The 352-nt window shown below is 53.1% G+C and overlaps 1 protein-coding gene across 1 annotated transcript in view; it reads left to right on the top strand.

Annotated features, from left to right (window-relative positions):
- Positions 1 to 352, top strand: part of CRTC1 (CREB regulated transcription coactivator 1) — a 52,353-nt gene that overhangs the window by 12,983 nt on the left and 39,018 nt on the right. The window lies entirely within an intron of this gene.

The following is a 352-nucleotide window of genomic DNA, read 5'->3' as shown; positions in this document are numbered from 1 at the left end:
AACTCACGCCGGGCGCGTGTGCGTGCGTGCCCAAGATCCCGAGAGGAGAATGGAGGAGAAGGGATTGCGGCGTGGCCATTCCCCCTGGGGGGTGATTTCTTGCTTTCTGTCTCTCTGTCTCTGTCTGGCGAGCGCACGCGCCCTATAGCAAAAACCTTTCCAAAAAAAGAAATAAAAGAAAATGTTATCACCATTAAAAAAAGAAAAGAAAAGGAAAAGGGACCAGCAGTTGGCGAAATGGCTATGTCTCTGGACTCCCATATAGTCGGCCGTGGTTTGAGTCCCGGACCCAGAGGGTTAAACTCATGCCGGGCGCGTGTGCGTGCGTGCCCAAGATCCCGAGAGGAGAATG

This window comes from Tupaia chinensis, unplaced genomic scaffold, assembly GCF_000334495.1.
Source record: "Tupaia chinensis unplaced genomic scaffold, TupChi_1.0 Scaffold000201_1, whole genome shotgun sequence".
Classification (NCBI taxonomy): domain Eukaryota; kingdom Metazoa; phylum Chordata; class Mammalia; order Scandentia; family Tupaiidae; genus Tupaia; species Tupaia belangeri.
The sequence above is the reverse complement of the archived record's forward strand: the minus strand, read 5'-3'. Positions and strand labels throughout refer to the sequence as shown.